Below are 19,877 nucleotides of genomic sequence, written 5' to 3' on the forward strand. Positions count from 1 at the left end.
TACAGCCACACACCAAAAGCTGAGGTCCTATTATACATAATAGGATTAGATAGGCAGTATCACACTCCATAAGCTTACCAGACTGTATAACAAATGATAGGATTAGAAACAACACTTCCACTTTCAGTATCACTGCGCATAGGCTGTGCAATGGGCAGTAGACATAGATTTGCATACCTAAGCAGTTTCACAAACAACAGGATTAAATACAGTGCACTAGGATCCACTAGGAGTGAACACACTTGTTTATGAAAATGCTGAGGAATTCTGCACCAAGAAACTGCTTTGCACCACATTAAGATTTTTTTAAAATATTTTTTACTACTTGTTTGGCACAGGGGAGGAGCTTGGTGGAACGGGCGAGGCATACTCTGACAAAGTTTGTAAGAATTTATAAATAGCACCAACCATTCTAACTATATTTTATTTGTATTGTGTAACTAGTAGCTGCACAGTTGGAAATATTTAAAGTACAGTTTGTTGCAAATTTTTGTAGTATAAGCTGTATGGGGTAGACGGCGTGATCCTACATAGACAGGAGCAGGGTCTGTTTCGGCTCTAGGTCTAGCTTTTGCAGCGCTTGCACTGTGGAATTAATAGGGGAGCTGATTTAGCGTGTTCAATGCCAATTGTGTAGTACAACAAAGAAAATGGTCACACAGCTATTCAATGTGTTATTGGAATACTTAACTCGTCAAATGCCAGACACCTGAACTATTGAAAAGATATGATCTGAACTGAAGCAGAATACAAACTACAAATTTGTAGTACTAATGTCATAGCAATTCTCTACTGAATGGATAAGATGTATTCTCAGTGATGTCACTACTGCTCTCTAGTGATGGATAGGCTGTATTCTCAGTGATGTCACTGCTGCTCTCTAGTGATGGATAGGCTGTATTCTCAGTGATGTCACTGCTGCTCTCTAGTGAATGGATATGCTGTATTCTCAGTGATGTCGCTGCTGCTCTCTAGTGATGGATAGGCTGTATTCCCAGTGATGGCACTGCTGCTTTCTAGTGACGGATAGGCTGTATTCCCAGTGATGGCACTGCTGCTTTCTAGTGACGGATAGGCTGTATTCTCAGTGATGGCACTGCTGCTTTCTAGTGATGGATAGGCTGTATTCTCAGTGATGGCACTGCTGCTCTCTAGTGACGGATAGGCTGTATTCTCAGTGATGTCACTGCTGCTCTCTAGTGATGGATAGGCTGTATTCTCAGTGATGTCACTGCTGCTCTCTAGTGAATGGATAGGCTGTATTCTCAGTGATGTTATGGCTGGTTTCTAGAGGGGAGGTAACCAATTAATGTAAAGAGGACCTCTGGTGACCTTATCAGAGATTGTAGGCCACTCATGATATATTATTTTGTGTTATTGTGCTGTATTAGTCATGAAGCATTAGTCATGTTATTGATCAGTACATCCTAGATGATTATTCACTATCTCAGTCAATTAAAACTAACTGTTGGTTAATCCATTGGAGCCCTGAAACGGGGCAGATTTTTTAATCTAGTCATATTCCTCAGGGACAAATCTATAGGAGGTAGAACTTTTATAATCCGCACCATTGTATCCAGGGAGGGCAATTTGGAACTTCACATTTAACATAACAAAAAAGTGAAATTAATAATGACCATAATACCTTAAATCAGCGAACAGCATTATGTTTAACCGCTGTTTCATCAAGGTCAGAGCTGCCTCCTATGTCTTTCTTGTACTAGAAGCGGAACAATTGTCTTTGCCGCTGCATTGTTCAGTGACAGGACATGATATATATACAGCTATAGGTGATACGGGGACAGCGTTTCTGTGCAGTGTGGAGCGGATGTTTCTGCGTCCTGATTCCATACTCAAGTCCGGTTTCCTGCCTTCACTACGGAACCTATAAACTCCAGTTGTTAGGGGAAGCTTGTCTGTTGCCAAGCAACCCTGGCAAGGAAAAAATAGATTTCCCTTTTACTGCTTCTGGAAGGATTTGATGTAACTGGGAGGGGGGGGGGGTAGCTGGTAATAGCAGATAGCATTACTACATGTTCTTTACCTTACCTGTAGTATTTATTTCCAAATGAGTGCAGCAGGGAAATGTGTGAGCACTAGGGGCATCCTTTGTTACAGAATTGTCGGGATAGTTGCCTAGAACTGGAGGTAGGAGCTCTCGCCAAGGACAGGAAAGGGGGATTCATATTAGCTGTAATTACACTGTTTAATTAGTATTCCAGGAAGCTTCCAGAGTAATAACAACTATGTCTTATGGTGTCGTCTATATTCTGTTTTATCTCTTCATCCACCATGATGCACACTACTGCCACTATCCTGTCCTCTTGATTGTCTCAGTAGTTAAGTTAATCATGGAACTCCAGTTTAATGAATGAAGTCAAATGTCAGTAGTACAGCAACACAAGCAGATAATGACTGAGAGAACATAATAACTAATAACCAAGAGTAAATACAATGTGAAGAAATGCATCCAGGTTTTGTGGGAACCGGAGTGACTCCTTTTAAGTGCTATGCAATAGCGCCCTTTGACATAACTACCACCATAGCAGTTATAATGGCCACTATGGGGCCCAATGTGTCAGGGGGGACCCATAAGCACAGACTAGTCTGCACACTTTAGTCATGAGCGATGGATGTGCAGAATTACGGTGTGAAGCGCCTCTTTCACTGTCCCCTTCCTCCAGCATTAACATGTGTTAGGTTATAATGAAGGGGCATTATCACATTATAGTGTCTGTACAAGATGCATCCACGTGGAAACATGGGAATTACCACTTGTTACCTGGCTGCAAATATTATTTATATAGCGTGTACAGGCTGGCAAGAAGTGGCACTTCTAATGCATCTACCACTGCCACTGTGTAGAGGCACCATTATGCTATAGACATGCAACAGTGTGCATTTAGATGGCAATATTCATGTTTAAAGGGAACCTCTTGCCACATTTTTTACAAATCCAGTTATTGGGAGGCTCCCATAGACCCCATTTACTAAATGCCACCCTTCTTTTAGCTAAAAATTGTTTTCCTCACAACCCTATGTAATACACTATGTTATTTTACCTGGCATAAAACCAGATCCTGCAGCAAGCCAGAGTGGGCTTGTTCTCCTGTCCTCACTCACTTCTACTCCGCCCAATGCCTCCTTCTCACCTTCAATGCCTCCTTCAGCACTTCATGTCATGTGTCCAGGGTGATGCCATCCGTGGAAGCATGCTGTGATTGACGTGATCAGATACATAAATGGGAGAAGATTTTGCAAATGTTAGTGGGTAAAGGACCTTAGATGACATCACCAAGGCCCTCAGCACCCTCTTGGGCTTCTATGCCACTTTTAGGTAAACAAGTCCTGTCAAATGTCCCCCATTTACTTTTATTGGGTATACATGGTATCTATATGGATTCATGAGGATATGCTGCAAATAAAAAATAACCATATCCATAAAAAGGACACTCCTATTTATAAAAAAAAAAGGCTTGGTTCATCTGTGTCACAAAATCTGTTTCTCATTGAGAGACTTCTTTGACCAACAAAATTCTGGGTCAAGAAGCAGAAACCTGGATAACCCTGGCGGTTTTCTCTCAGGATATCTAGTTGTCTGTCAATTAACTGATTTGGATTTCCATTTTTCTGCTACTGTAATTTATTACTGCCTTAGCAATGTTCTTTCAGTGAACAAAACAGTTAATACAAATCCATAGTATGTAAGTGTGAATTGTACAGTGCACTGTAGGCCGTAGTACTAGTCATCAGGGTAACGTAGAATAAAGGCTGATAATTGACAGTATAAGGAGGTCATACGCAGCAATTCCTCCTAGTGATCTGTCTGTCTATTATTCATCTCTGTTGCATTATAATGGCAACCCCTCTATCACCTGTCTATTAAACTCATTATTTCCTAGTGCAATGAGCATCGGCTGCGGATTCAAGGCTGCTGCCTCGCGACTCTTTACCTGCCAATCTCTTCAGCCCTCTTTTCTACTTAGTTGTTTTAAAAGCCATCGCAACAGTATTGATAAGTTCCCTAGCACAGATAGCCGGTTATTATTACCCAGCCAGCTCATCCTGCACTGCCTCAGAACCGTCTCAATCACCTTGTGGAGAAGAGCGGCCTCTCCAGTAACACATTCATCTCTCAGGTGCCAAATGTGTGGAAAAGTAAAGAAGACGGATGCCCTACCAGCACAGTTTAGATACATTGGGGGAATGTATCATTTCTGTGGTATTAGTTTTCTGTCTTAAAAATGTCTCACAAATGTTTGCCTTTTTTTACAACTTTTTTTTCAACTCTCTCCACTTTTCAACTTACTTCAGATTTATGAAACAAATCCAGATGTGCCAAATATATTTATGAAGTAACTTTTTCGAAAAGTTTCAAATTTAAGCACAAAATCACTCTTTATTCAGTGGTGTAGGAAAATTTTAGGAACTAGTTGGGACAAATTTGCGACTCTTTAACTATAAAATTTTCTCTTGTTCTCTTGTGCCATGTGCCACTTTTATCAAGCTGTCTGAGCCACTATAATTAATCTTAGAACTTAGGTGCAGCAGCTCCACAAAAAGTATCCCACATTTTAGGCTTAGATACATTGGCTCAGCAGAAAACTTATGTATGGTGTAGGCGTAGAGTAGCAGATTCCATCAGAAATGATACAGCGTGCCTGAAATCATGAATGTGTCGCTTCCACGCTCAGGTCCGACAGAGTTCACCATCTTTTTTTGTGGTTCATCTTTGAAATTGTGTTGCACGTCCTATGTTAAAGTTGAATACCGCGCTCAGTCCGAATCAGTCGTACACCCCCCCCCCCCCACGTTTTGTCCAAGACAAACGTGATCAGTCGGACTAAAGGGTGGCTCAAAGCCCTTAGTGAATGTGCCCCAATGGCTTAACAGATAACTTGTGTGTATGGTGTAGGTTTATATCAGGAGACTTTATCACATATGATATCGCACATGACAGGCTTAGATACTCCAGCTCTGCAGACAGTATCATACATGACAGGCATAGATGCAGCAGTGACGCAGAGAACAACACACTACAGTAAAGTACAGTACAATACAATAAAACTTTATTTATCCCGAGGATATTGCAATGTAAACCGGCTTAAATTAGATACAAAGCTCAGCAGGAAGTACATATGAGGCTTCAGCAGACAGCTTTAGACACGGCGGGCATATATATGCAAAATGTAATTCAGTCGCATCTTTTCAAGCCAGATGTGTGCGAAACGCTGGGTTGTTCTGCAGACTACTGGGTGATGCACTTTTTTTTTTTTTATATTGGAATGCTTGTACCTTTTAATCTTTGTGAGTAGCCTGGAATTAAACCTTATTTGATTGTGGAAATTGAAGGTGAAGTATGTTCCCCTTACACTCACCAGCTTTTACCCCCACTTAACTACCAACATCCAAGGAACCCATGTATTTAGTTCTATAGTAGATAGAACATGCTCCTGTCAAATCACAGATAGTAAACTCCTCTTTCAGAATGCATCAGGCTTGCGGTTTTGTGATCTACAGAACTAGAGATACATAAAGTTAAAGTCGTTGTTGTGAATGTGAGCTGCATATAAATACTGTCTGTATCACTGCTTCTATATATCGCACAACCACAAGATGTGATCTGAAAGATGAGATTCTAAGAATAGCATGGTTCTAGGTAGTTTACAAGCAAAGACTGAGGCATATGAATTTATGCCCCAATTGATCGAGGTGATTTTTACAGGTAATTCACATAATAGAAGCAATTTCATCCCTAGACATTTCATACCTGACCAGAGGGTACTAGTAGTTTAATGAAGTAAAATTTGGTGACAATGTTCCTTTAACTCTAATTTAACTCATGATTTAACTCTAAATCTATAGATGGTGTAGAGGCGATAACTTCATATGACTAAAACTTAATCATAGATAGTCGGTCGCTCCCACCAACATTGACATGTTTAGACTGACATTCAAGCAGCTTTTAGATACTGTGCACAGGACTTTGGCCCTGAAAATTGCCTATTGTGTTTGTATAGATTAAGATGCTAGATATGGTAGCATTGATACATTTTACTGGATTATCTAATACATTTTCCTGTGCTAGAAGATTACTAAACTGGACAGATGGCACACCTTGATGCGTCCGCTGGTCGATGGATTCCTCCGGATGCCTGCATGTTATTGCTGCATTGTTAGCCGCTGTGAAAGTCTGTGAAGATGATGGATTGGGACTTCAGCTCAGATATGAATCCTCAGGAGAGAATCTTCCCTTTCTCTAGTGAATGGCGCAGAAATGATGGAAATTACTGGCTGCCCGGCTGTACACATCTCTGTCTGAGGAGATCATCTTGTAGAGGTCATTTGCAAATTAGAAATTCCCTGATGGTGTCAAAGCACAGAGAACTAAACTATCCAGAGGACGTTTATTCATACATTACATTGTATCACCATGATGTTCTCAGATCTGTCCCTGAGAAGGCGAAACAGTTGTGTTTGTAAAACCTACATATACTGTATATCATACAGGTACAGTAGGGTTTGTTTTTCTGTGGCTTGGGGGCTGTTATGCAATAAGCTGAAACCATGCTAATTTATAATGATGTCAAACCTTTGTATTATTAGTTCTGAGTTCTATCCCAGTTACAGTATGTTAGCCCAGATTTAGGTCTTACTGTGGTAAGGACAGTTACTATGGGGTAGATTAATCAATGCCTCTACGCCAGTTCTCTGTGGCCGGTAGAGCGGACCGGCACGTTTGCTGGTTTTCACGCAAAACTCCGCCGGCGGACCTAAGCCTCTTGATGAATTTAGCACGGCAAGGAGGCGTGGCTGCAATCATATGACGGCGCTGGCGCCGGTGATCCTGTATGTCCATTGGTTTATTTTTAGCAATGCTCAGTCAAACTTGCTTATGTACAGCTCAGAATTTGTACAACGTTCCATGTATTAACCCCAACTTCTAAACTTTAGCAGCGTATATGTGACTGTCTAAGAGCTGGTTTTCTAGATGATGATGGGTCCACCATAATCCATGCATGTAGCCAAATTTATTGCCGAGAAAATATTCAATGTCCAAATTATCCGTAAGTAAGACCAGTGATCAGGAACTTTTTTTATTAGAGAATACGATGGATTTGCTATATCTGCAAATCCAAGGTGTGTGTGTGTGTGTGTGTGTGTGTGTGTGTGTGTGTGTGTGTGTGTGTGTGTGTCCGTCTGTGTGTGTGTGTGTCTGTGTGTGTGTGTGTCCGTCTGTGTGTGTGTGTGTCCGTCTGTGTGTGTGTGTGTGTGTGTCCGTCTGTGTCCGTCTGTGTGTGTGTGTGTCCGTCTGTGTGTGTGTGTCCGTCCTTTTCCACTAGTTGCTGGGATTTCACATAGCCATCCTTGGGTGGTAATGTAAAATATGACTGGAGGGGTGATAGGGAGATGCCTTCTGCAGGTATACAAAGTCTGCAAGGTCATGCATGCTTCTTAAAGGGGTTGTCCACTATAAGCACATTCCAGCAAATAATTGATATTGCTTGTGTGATGAAAAGTTATACATTTTTCCAATATACACTCTGTATCAATTCTTCACGGTTTCCATAGTCTCTACCTGTTGTCTGCATGCTGACATGCAACAGGAAGCTTTGTTTACATCCTGTAGATAAACACATGTCTATGGTCATGTGATGCCACACACCCACCTGTGTGGCATCACATGACCATGGACTGGTGTTTATCAACAGGGAGTAAACATAGAGGCTTCCTATAGAATGAAAAACTTTTAAAAAAACGTAAGGAATTGATACAGAAAGTATATTAAAAAATGTAACAACTTTTCATTGCTCAAACAATATTATTTGCTGTAATCTACTTGAAATGGAAAACCCCTTTAAGAATTGTGGTTAAAGGGGTTTTCCCACAAAAGAAAATTCTCACATTTCAATCCCCATATGATGTTAACACAATAAATATAATTTTAACCCTTTACTTTACAATGTTACTCAGTCTTATTGCTGTTTTTAGCTCAGATCAGAGATGCACGAGATGATTGCACAGAGGCTGATAGACCATTACACTGTAAGGCCATATTCACACTGACGTATGGGGGACGTATATACGGCCGCCGTATATACGGCCGATATACGTCCCCCATAGGCAGCAAGGGGCGCACGGCACCCTACGGGAGCACACGTGCGGCACCGTACCGTTCCGTACCCGGAAAAAGATAGGACCTGTCCTATCTTTATCCGTAGTACGGCGACGTGCGCCATTAATTCCTATGGAGAGGGGCGGGGGTGAGCTGCGCTCACCTCCTCCTCCTCTCCCCGTACACTGCCGTTGCCCGCTACGGTACGGTACGGGCGGGCAACGGCAGTGTGAATATAGCCTAACACTGTGGGCTCTGCTACATCTCACAGATATGCACCTGCCTCCCCCTTCCCCCAGGTCACTTATCTCCTTGCAGTTTGTTGTTTTGGAGCCTCTCTCTCTGCTCAAGGTCTCCTGGCAGGAAGTGTCTGTGTCACAGGGGGAAGGGCTACAGCCACACAGCAGACACAGACAGTAATATCGGCAGCAGGATCTCATCCAACATGGAAGCCACCCGACCCTAAGTGAGAAGTTACTGGGTCATGTATAGCGGCAACTAAAATTGTGTTCAGCAGGACTGATAGAGACAGGTTGGACTTATCTGTGAAATGCTGCATTTTTTTTAAATAACCGGGATTTAGAGAATGTGTTATTTTGTTATCCTGAGTACATATAAGAAACTTGTCTTCGTAGAAATACCCTTTTAAGGAACATGCAAATAAGTTATGTAGAATGGGAAAAGGAAAATGGTGTTTCATGTGCTACCTTTTTAAAGGCAGCTTCCTATATATCAATGGCTTAATTTAAAAAAAAACCTTGTGACATTACTTGGGACAATAGCTAAACCAGGACATTGCCTTGAGAAGGAAAACACACCAAACTATAGACAGCACAGTGAAATATAGGGAACTGATTTGGCAAAGTGAGAGGCCATAGACCTGGGTCAGGAAGAATAATATGAACTCCTACTGGAGCATGTATACTCATTAAGACTCTGTACACTTACAAACATGGCCTGAAAAGGCAGTCCCCGTAATTTTTGGCGCAGCACCTATTAAAAGGCGTAGTGATTTGAAGTTGATGTAGCTGGTGAAAGGTCTTTTTGTTCCACTATATTTTTATACAAGGGCTTGTTCACATGTCGTAGTTGCAACAGCAAAATTGCTTGGTTTTGCCACGGCTTCTGGAAGCGTGGCTAGAACTAAATGAATTAATAAACCTTTATGATGACTCCTGTCTGCTGGTCACACTTATGACACAAGTACATATGGTCTAGACCGTCTATAAACGGTGGTGTCCACCTGTAGCATCAGCTTATATTGGAAATGATAACAAAGGCAATAAACAGTATTGTATTAATAAAGAAGCTTCATTGAGCTGGAAACATCTGCTTTCATATTTCCCTGTCCTGGTCTTTTACATTTATAAGCATTGACGGATATCTATGTCTGAGCTACCGTTGTTGTCGCCATCATATATTAAATTAAGAGAATTATTAGTACCAAATGGAAAAGAGGCACAATAAACATAGCGCTTATCACCCTCATTAAGTAACATAGAGATTGGACCTCTATCTCTGACCATATGATTACTGCATATTACAGTGGAAAATGGATTAACCCATGGAATGCCACACTTCTCCAGCAACACACATTCCTAGACTGAATACAGTAGAGTATTAACTGATATCACAAATTTCCTGCCAGTTTAATATTACACTGTGTAGTGTAAATTTAAATGAATCAACAATGGAAAGCTGTGGAGCCCAATTATTTTTTATTTATTTTTTTTACTTCTACTGGTCATCTTTTGAAGCTTGTAGGTTGTAAGCCCTTGTGACCAGGGTTCCCTCTATTTATAGGGTGGAAAGAAGTCTCTTTGTTGTATAGTGTCATGATGTGTACCCCACTCAACATAGACCAAAGAAGGCTATGGAGAGAGATCACTCCAGAGACTAGAAATAAACTTGCCTTTACCTTTGACAAGTTTAATGGTTATTAGACCGTTTCCAAACAGCTAGATTTTCATGTGACCATAGTTGCTCATATTATTCAGAAGTTTAAGGTCCATGGGAATGTAGCCAATCCCCTTGACATGACTGCAAGAAGAAAAACCGACTGATTTGAACAAATTGAAGAGGTAGCTAATACAAATACTAATTACAGAGCCAAGACCAACTTACAGAGATTAGAGATGAACTACAATGTCAAGGTCCGTCAGATCATACCAATGTTTGCTGTCTTTGCCAAAGTGGACTTAAAGCGAATCTGTCACCAGGGACCTCATCACCTCGCCATCTGAGCATTTGCATTACAATATAATTGTGTGTTTTAACAGAATCCTGTTCTGAGTCCCAGGTTTGTTATGGTTTGGATTCATTTAAAAAAAAATACATGTGAGTTGATTGTGCTGCTCACTCACTTCTCAGCCCCCACCTTTGTACTTCTGTACAGCTCCTCCCTCCACCACTGATGTCAGATCACCATGCTGTGGGCTCTGTCCTTTTGTGCATTAAGAAGTAGAGGGGGGGGGGAATTGTACAGGAGCAGAAATGTGGAGGTTGAGAGCTGAGGAGTGAATGAGCAGCACAGACAAGGTAAGTTAAAACACACAATTACTGTATATTGTATTTCAAATGCCTTTAGAAGGCAGAAAGACATATTTGCAATGCAGCCTCAATGAGCTTCTGCAACCCGTCTTTAGGGAAAATGAGGTCCCTGGTGATCGGCTTTCTTTAAGAGTTGAAAGCAAAAACAACAAAAAAAGTTTTCCTGATGTAAATCGTATTGAAGGAGATGGGAGGAGCTGTGTCTTGCAGTCTGAAGAATGGGCCATTCAAGACCATAGATTTATGTAATATATGTATACACTACACAGTGATGCCTCCTGCAGAATGGGTATTGCAGCAACACTGACTATTACTCAGGATCAGTACAGAATAAGTCATGTACAGTATGTACACAGTAGGGGAGATTTATCAAGTTGCTTAAGAGTAAGAATGTGCTTAGTTGCGTATGGCAACCACAGCTCAGCTTTCATTTTACCAGTCCTCATGAATATTTTAAAGGGGAGCTGTGATCAGTTGCCATGGGCAACTAAGCACATTCTTACTCTTAGACAGCTTGATAAATCTCCCCCAGTGACTCCCCCAGCAGAATAGCGAATGCTGCTCTGGAGTATAATATAAAATAACATGGGATCACTGCAGGATATGTAATATATTTACACAGTGATTCCACCAGCAGAATAGTGAAAGCAGCTCTGAAGTATAAGATAGAATGTAACTCAGGATCAGTAGAGGATAAGTGATGTAATGTATGATGTAGTGACTCCACCAGCAGAATAGCATGTCCAACTCTGGAGTAAATACAGGATGAGACTCAGGATTGGTACAAAATAAGTAATAGACCCAAACTAGCATAATAGTGACTGCAGCTCTGGAATATATTATATAGGATCGGTACAACTAATAGCACATACAGTATTCCTTGCTTCACCACTTTTATTCAAAATCAACAGAATTTCTAGTACCAGCAAAGCTTCCCCCAGTATAGAGCAATGTTATGAACAGAAATGTATCCACTTTATCAGTCATACTAAGCATTCTAGTCATGAGCAAGGGAACTCTGTAAGAACAAAACTCTAAGGTGCACAAAGATAGGAGGGGAGAATCCTGCAGTGCTAGAGGTTGTGAAAGGGCACACAAAATAAAGTACAACTGCAATTCTCTAATTTACTCTAATTACATATGTGCAGCTGTTTAGCAGCTAACAGAGGTTTTACCATGTTCCCTCAGGCTACTCTCCATTTGCCATGCTTTCTGGTAACCATGGGAAACCATATCGAACAGCTAGAGATTAGAGGAGGCTTGTTGGTAGTGGCTGTAGGACCTGTAGTGATGTCACAAGCATGTGACTCATCACATGCTTCAGGTCCAGGGCCGGCTCCAGGTTTCAGTGGGCCCCTGGGCGACAGCGCCTCACTGGGCCCCTTAGCAGTGAACTCATGTGGTGGCATTAAAAACGTAGAACCTTCAGATACCAATATTAATATACAGCCCCCCATGCTCCGTTAATATACAGCCCCCCATGCTCCGTTAATATACAGCCCCCCAGGCTCCATTAATTAATACACACCCACCCCCCCCAGCCAGAATACAGTAATTAATATACCCTCCAGGCTCTATTAATTAATATACATCCCCCCCAGGCTCCATTAATTAATATACACCTCCCCCAGGCTCCATTAATTAATATACACCTCCCCTAGGCTCCATTAATTTATATACACCCCCCACTCCAGGCTCAATTAATTAATATACCACCCGCACCCCATGAATTAATATACCCCCCACCCCTACACAGACACAGGCTCCATTAATTAATAAAATACACATTATTGGTGGCCAGAAAAAAATAATAAACGCTAACTTACCTCAAGGGCAGCTCGCTTCATCTGCTACATCTTCCGAGTGACAGCAGCGTCTACTGTGCAGCAGCAGGGACGCTGGCGGCGTTACGTCATCACGTCGGCACCGTCCAGTATTAGAAGCTCCGCGGCAGAAATACATCTGCCTCGCCAATGCTATTATGTTTTGTGTGGGTCCGCTTGCGGTGCCGCCCCCTGTCAGCCGCGCCGGCAGTGTGAGTGCAGCGCTTATCTCAATTACATCGGCAACAAGTATGCCGATGTAATTGAGTTTACTTATGTTGCCAGTTTGTGCCGTGGGCCCCTCTGGGACCTCTGGGGCCCCGGCACTTGCCCGGGTAAGCCGGGTGCTGGCGCCGGCCATGTTCAGGTCGTTCAATTAAAAAGACTCTTTCCTGATTCATATGAATTCCCTGAGCCATAACCAAGAAGTAGAGCCCACTTCAGGAAAAGCTGAGTGGTATTCTTGGAGTTTTTGTCAAAGGCACTCTCCAGCTGTGCCAAAATTATTTTTGTCAGTAACTTTACAGTTAGGCTTTAAGAATTTGGGTAATACAACCTTTGATGTAATAATGCTGGATTCTGCAGGGGAGCATGGATGAGCTCTGCAGATGTCTTAAAAAAAAAAAAATCTGCAAAGATTACGGATTTTATATACAAGACAATTCCTCAATAAAAAGTCAGCATGAACCAGAGAAAGTGTCTTCCGTGTACATTCTAATAGTTTATTTTACAGGTTTAATTAAATGCACTTTAGTGATATGAACCCCCCTCCAATCCATACTGTTTGTTCCTATCACAGTATTAGTTTAGAGAGAGCGGCTTGGCTCATGTAGCGGAACTAATGTGCCAGTGTGGTAGGAGGCTGCCAGTGAGCTGAACAGCTGTCCTTTACACTCTTCACACTGGGCTCGACGTAAAAGTAATAAAAATGGAAATCTGCATTCACACAGCATCCATGTGCACACTCCTCCTAGGACCCTTGCGAAGAGCTGCTGCATCTTCATGTTCTCGTCACCTGTTGAGCCAAATGTTGCAGGAGCGGTTTGAATTAACATATCATATCATGTTGATGCCATTGGAGATGTTGAGCCTGGAGACTGAGCCTTTATAAATAGACATTTAATCTTTAATGTGGAGACAGAACATCTGCTCACATCAGAAATCAGAGCCTGCACCTCTAGATCTGACCAAATGATAGCAGCTGGCAGCTGGATTGGGTTTGTGCCAGCATGTTCTCGTGGAAGACCCTCACCAATTTAATTAATTTTCCAAAAAACCTTGTACCAGTCCACCAAAAGTAGGAGTGGTTAAACACATGAATCAGTTGCAGATCATTCATGTCTATGTAGTCTCTGTGTTTTGGCTCATAAAAAATGATGCAAATAACTTAGGACCATCGCCCAGAGTCCATTTTTTTACAGATCCTCATAAACTATAGTATATTGGGGACACTTATCATCCGACAACACTTTGTGTACCAGCCTATGATATAAGCTTCATTCTACCAGTTACGACAGTAGGGCCTGGCATAGAATTGCACTAATACCAAAGACTGTTCAGGGCTGATTACAGGCTATGGAAACTGCACGGACCCTTTCCACCGCCAGCTGCACCCCCTTCACCCCCACTTGGCATGGAGGTGGCATAAAGAGGGAAATAATCGCAATTTCTGCTGGTTCACTAGGAATTGTAATTATTTCACAATTTTCCCCCAATGAGTCTTTGAGTGATCCTCAAACAAACAGTTTGCACAAGGACATACTCTACACTTTAATGATAATGAGCCATAGTAAAATAACAAATATGATAACATGAACCTGCACATGAACGTATATTTTTCACGGACTGCAAACAGCGGACCTGTGCCATCAGAGGGTGAGCTCCCCCCATGAGCTGTTAACAATAGAAGAGGTGTGCTTGCACAAAAGAGACAGGAATTGGACCTGCTCCATAATATGCAGTCCGGGCTGTTGGATCATGCATGGAGCCAGGGCATTAAAAACATATGCGTGAGCCCATAGAAAGGCTTGCATGCGTCCAAAAACAATGACCATGTCCATTTAGCCTGGCTGTAGAAGTTGGCATCAGTTGTAGACAATACAAATACATCGGTCATATGATTAGTACCACTTGCGAGAGGCACAGGGATTTATAGCATGCACATGGTGGCCTTGTCTGTAAGTAAACTTGTGACTCTCTATGAGGTTGGATTTTTAATTTCTTTGAAACAGGAGCACATATAAATTGAATTAATTTCCAAATAATTACTTGGGTTTCTTTTCTGCAATCTGAATAATTTATGAATTTGTATTTGTACGTGATTTACTCAGGAAAATGGGTCAGTTAGTGAGTTGGGTGTAGATCATAGATATGACTATTGGTGTCTCCTTATTTGATACTTCTAGGAATGGGCAATATCAGTCACAATGATTTAGTGACATCACAGATGTATTATCATGTTGCATGTTCTTCATGATGTCATTATGAGAGGGAGTGTCATTATTAATGCATGAAGTAATGCAAACAGAAAATCACCAATCTGTGCTGCTAAGCCATACATCTATGCATGTATGTAATCCTGCTATGTGATACTGCCAGTGTGAGTAGGTTACATTTTTTATTTGTGAATTATTTCTGAACTGCTGTATATAAGTATATTGCTTTAAGTGCATCCTCCGCTGGCATTGGGGGATTTCACAATTGGCACGCATAAAGACTCACCACAGACCACTTCAAGTCTATGCAGCTTGCAAAGTCTATGCAGCTTCTTGGTTATTTGGCAGTTTTCTTTGTTTTTTGTTTCACTCTTAAATGCAGCAGTTCTTTAAAGTGAAGCTGTCACCAGGAATGCAATTTTTAACTTGTGACAGGTTCCATAGCCCATGCTATGCTGATTTAAAAAAAAATATAAGATGAATTCACATTACCTGCCTCCTTGCCAGTAGCGTGTGATAAGTCCCTGGGGAGGGGCAGCTGCATCTGTGTCAGTCTCCTCTTCTCCAAACTCATGCAGCTTCCATACTCCTCCCCACTTTCTGTCATGTGCATTGAGCAGGCAGGGGTGGGGGGGGGGGATGATGTTGAGTAGAGGAAGGATGCATGTGGCTACAGGAACACACAGGCTGCAGCTCCCCTATAACCAGCACTCTCCACATGCTGCTGGCAAGGAGCCAGGTAATGTGAATTAAACTTGCATAAAGTACTGAAATTATTCAAAATGCTGACAAAGGCATTTTTAAAATTTCTATAGCATAGTCTATTGGAAGCTGACACTAGCTAAATATGACCTTCCTCGTGACAGGTGCACTTTAATCTCCTCTCATATGAATTATTTCTAATGGAGCTGCTCCTTTGATGTACTTGATACTGCTACCCCCTACTCTCCAAGTGTAAAGGGTATGTCTGAGAATAAAAAAGTCATCTATGGCTGGGTAGGGCTATAAAAAACAGGGGGCACCGTGGCTGAATGGAGCACCGGCAGAGAGAAGATATAAGACGTTTATTGTTTTTATCGCCTCCGCAGCAATATATAACACTTTTTTTTTTTATTTAAGACTACCCCTTTAACATGAGGTTATTCCTGAGGTTGCGTTCAACTGATTTTTTTTTTTTTTTTTTTTTTTATAACTCTTCCTATAAAATAAACTTGTACATTCTGTGAGCTCAGTCTGCATGTACAGTATATGGAGGGTCAGAGATGTGGGCATCATTAAAGTTTTGTCTAAGTGGTTGAATAATCATGTGACTTAAAAATGAAATTTACATAAGTACATAAGATTTGCATATAATATGAGTCAATGTCGCCAGCTCACCGTATACGTACTAACTTATAAGTTTCATTCCACATTGATGTTTATCAGTTAGGTGGGTTTTTTTTCTCATCATCTATGGAGAAGTGGTCATCAAGTCCTGTTCACCTAAACTTACTTATCTGAAGATAATAAGAGAACTAGTTTCAAAAAGATGCCATCTCTGTACTGTAAGGGTTAAAGTGTCAGTCCTTCTGCTTGCTGTGTGGCCCCCCGACGAACTTCCTGAGAAGCAGAGGGGACCCTGGAGAGCCATCTGCCCCCTGGCCTGCACCCACCTCTCATGCCCATTGATAAGGTGACTTATTTGTGAAGCAGCGAGATAGAGATGGATGTTGGTGTTCCCTTGGGGTTCATGGGTGATGGAATTAACATAGGCTGGCACTCTACTCTCGCTGTGTTTGTTTCCATGGCAACAGCTACGTACAATCTCCTAGTCCGTCTTCATGACACAGTTGCAAGAACACTAGCTTACAGGTCTGATATAGCAAAGCACTGGACAGACATCACCCGCAGTACCAAGTAAGTGCAGAATCATTCCTAATCTACTTTGGGATAGGGAGGTGTGGAGGGTTAAGGGGTTTAGGGGGTACAGTGGACCCTTGAATGGCACAGAGCTGCTTCCTCGATCTGTGGAACCTTGAAGTTGCAGGTTCTAAATTTATCGTTAAATATGATGTTCAGTTGTTTGACTGCGGATATAACCCCTGATAGGCTTGCGGTGGATCCCCAGCCAGCAGACGTGGTCCCCTGATGCAGGATAATGGGAATCATTCACCGCTGGGTAGATACAATGTAACGACAGACACTTGTGTCTTTCATGGATCGCAAGGCGAGGTGTTGTGTGTGCACTCACATAACCACAGACGTGCCTCGGCGTATGTCTGGATCACACTTCAGAACCTGTTGTTTTTTTTTTTCCAGAATGTCAACCTCTGTATCTCTCCATGTTTGGAGAAAGTCAAAAAGCTCTAAGGTTGTGATTCCAGCACCGTAAACAGCCAGAGAGGCTGAATCCCCAGTGTGCAATAATATACAGCCAGCTGTTCACTGTATGCAACTGGGGGAATCCTTGCACAGACACAGGCAAAGCTTTGGAAATCCGCCCCCACCCCCTGAATCTGGGGTTTACCGAGCCGCACAAAGCATCTGCATAGCGGGGTTTTCCGTGGGTGACTTTTTGCTATTCACAGTGGAGGCTCCCTTTCTTGGTGTCTTTGCTCAGACATGCAGATCTGCAGTGTATTCACGTGTCACTTTGCCTTTTATCTGTTCCCAACACTGAACTCATTTGTGTAATTTGACATATTTGCTTTTAGACAATTGATGTAATTCCTTTACTCTGTGTTGTAATGTGAACAAGGGGTAGGACCTCTAATCCAAGTAAATGACAAAGAACTTAAAGGAGTAATAAAGGGGTTTACCATCCACTTTGACCCTTTGAGTAGATTCCATGAGACTGACTTGCTTTATTTTCTGAAGGATGAGACATAATCAGGCAAGACCCTATAACATGTTCCTGACCCCTTTCTAGATAAGCATTGCCTGTGAAGAAATGCCACTACACAAAACTTTTTGTTACTTCTGAGTCATGGTGCTGCCTTGACTGCACGTATACATTGTAGCACACCCTCAGTTATTTGAGCAGGATTAGATCTGGTTTTTGATGAAATCTCATTCAATGCTGGCAACTACAGACCTTGGAAACCGTACAGAATATTGTTTCAGTTTCAGAATGTATCCTTAAAGTTTTAGGTACCTTTATGTACAGTGAACCGGATGAGCTTTTAGTAGATTCTGTATAATGTAGCTATGTAACCAGTTGGACCCCAGTGTTGCTTGATAAGATCCATTGATTATATTAGGAAGTTTTAGGTCCCCATTGTGGTGACCTTTGTTTTATTGTACAAAATAGTACAGTGCTTTTTTTTTTTTGCGATATCTTTGTATGAATCTTCAATAACACAGTGGTAGATTGTTGAAATGTTTGAGACAGTATTGTGGGAGGCACAATCCGAAATAATAGAAATGACGGATAACGCCATCATTTTCGGTCCACAGGGTGGGCATTTGTTGCCACTCCAATCACACAAAAATAGAACACCATGACATTTTTGACTCTGAGGAGTCACGGGGAAACATGGTGATTTTTGGTTGCAGAGTCTCTTGTGGTTGGTTATTGTACACACCTCTCTACATAGCAAGCTGAGTATACTACATTTAAGGGTACATTCACACGCGGTATGCCCACCGTGCGGGTATACCGACGTGTGCTGGAGAGGAGGAGGAGGTGACCCCTCCTCCTTCCATAGAGAATAGCGGCACACGACCGCACACTCGCCGAAAGATAGAGCACGCTCTATCTTTTTGCGGTGTGCGGCCCGGATCGGTGCCACACATGTGGCACCGTGTCCTGGCCGTGCCGCTATTGCTGACTATGGGGACGTACATGCAACCGCAAATTTGCAGCTGCATGTACGTCCCCCACAGACAGCCGTGTGAAATATATAATTAAAAGGAAATATATAATTAAAATCAAGGATGTTAATGACTGTGTTAATTTTATTATATCTGTTATTCATGGACTCCTTCCTTTTAAAATCAAGTTTTATCATTATACTAATGAGCTTGAAGGGCTCCTAGGGGTGTTACAGTAGCTCCTCCATGCTGCAATTTCGCACGCTGTTACACTATGCAGAAGCACTTCTTCCCCCCTCCACAGTGTGTTAAATGTACTAAGCTGCAGTAAATTGACATTAGGCAGAGGGAGGAGCAAAAGCTGTTAGAGCGAGGAGGCAGATGAGACTGTGTAACAGCCTGTGAAGTTGCAGAGTGGATGGGCTCTGTTAATACCCTCGAAATCCCTTCAGGCTCATTTGCATATTTTTCAACCCCTTATCTCTGCACCTCCTTTTCACATTAATGCCCAACCCATTTTTTCAAACTTTTTTCATCAATTCCTTCCTTCTACAAACTATAACTTGTATGTGGTCTTGGTTTTTTTTGGGACTAAATATCATTTTTTTTAAAGTACAGTTTTTGGTTTTCATATGTCCTACTGTTGGACTTTTATTAACCCTTTCTGTGCAGTATATATAAAAAAAAACAACGCAAATCTGACTTTTCTAAATAAAATAATGCATAATACATACCGTATGTTTACGGTTCTTGATACAGACGTGGAGTAACAAAATTTGTGATTTTTTTTTTTTTTGTTTAAGGGGCAGACTATTTTTGTATGTTTGGTGGGATTTTGTTTCTTGCAACCTTTTTCAAAAGAAATATCCGTAATGACTTACATAGTATCCCAATTGGGCCGTTACGTGTTTAAAAGTTTATTTTAGTAAGAAGGAGTCCATGGATAACAAAGAAGAAGGTTATTACAGTCACAGTGCCTGCATCTACGAGTAAGTTTCCCTGGTTTATCATGATGGATTTTGATGGTAGATTTTCTTTCGAGCATAATTTGGTTATCTTAACTGGATTGTTTTTGTATGTTATTTTTACATTGAATATTATCATATATACCAGTAGTGGCGAACCTATGGCACTGGTGCCAGAGGCGGCACTCAGAGCCCT

General features: G+C 41.7%; 1 protein-coding gene across 5 annotated transcripts in view; it reads left to right on the forward strand.

The window, feature by feature from the left end:
• FOXN3 (forkhead box N3) overlaps positions 1–19,877 on the forward strand; it is a 125,366-nt gene that overhangs the window by 11,153 nt on the left and 94,336 nt on the right. Inside the window, exon 1 of one of the 5 annotated variants that reach the window (XM_072116691.1) lies at positions 16,708–16,820. The exons of the other annotated variants lie outside the window; for them this stretch is intronic. The gene's annotated coding sequence lies outside the window, so the exon portion shown is untranslated. Of the gene's footprint in view, positions 1–16,707; positions 16,821–19,877 lie in introns of those variants that run through there. 5 annotated transcript variants of the gene reach the window in all.

Source organism: Engystomops pustulosus, chromosome 7 (genome assembly GCF_040894005.1).
Source record: "Engystomops pustulosus chromosome 7, aEngPut4.maternal, whole genome shotgun sequence".
NCBI lineage: Eukaryota > Metazoa > Chordata > Amphibia > Anura > Leptodactylidae > Engystomops > Engystomops pustulosus.